Raw genomic sequence first — 297 nt, forward strand, 5'->3', positions numbered from 1 at the left:
GTGTGTTTCGTTGTGAAAGCGAAACTATTTTATTTGGTCTTCCAAAAGAGGACACAACTAGAAATCAGTGGTTAAGTTGTATTTACAACACTGTTCCAGAACAGTTCAAACCAAACATTCAGATGTGTGCAACACATTTTATGGAGAGTTTCCTTGGAGAGTAGCCTACAATGCCGGTGAATTCAGTTCCCCTGTTTCCCCTTCGGCGCGCATGCTGACCACAGTCTATGATGCTGACAAATAATGCTGACAAATAATGCTGACTCACAGCCTGTAAGTAAGTTTTCATATTTAAAG

The 297-nt window shown here is 40.4% G+C and overlaps 1 protein-coding gene across 1 annotated transcript in view; it reads right to left on the minus strand.

Moving 5' to 3' along the window:
* Positions 1-297, minus strand: part of LOC107745930 (UPF0606 protein KIAA1549L-like) — a gene marked incomplete at its 5' end in the record, with an annotated part of 33,811 nt that overhangs the window by 24,717 nt on the left and 8,797 nt on the right. The window lies entirely within an intron of this gene.

This window comes from Sinocyclocheilus rhinocerous, unplaced genomic scaffold (assembly GCF_001515625.1).
Source record: "Sinocyclocheilus rhinocerous isolate Xijiao unplaced genomic scaffold, SAMN03320098_v1.1 scaffold2183, whole genome shotgun sequence".
NCBI lineage: Eukaryota > Metazoa > Chordata > Actinopteri > Cypriniformes > Cyprinidae > Sinocyclocheilus > Sinocyclocheilus rhinocerous.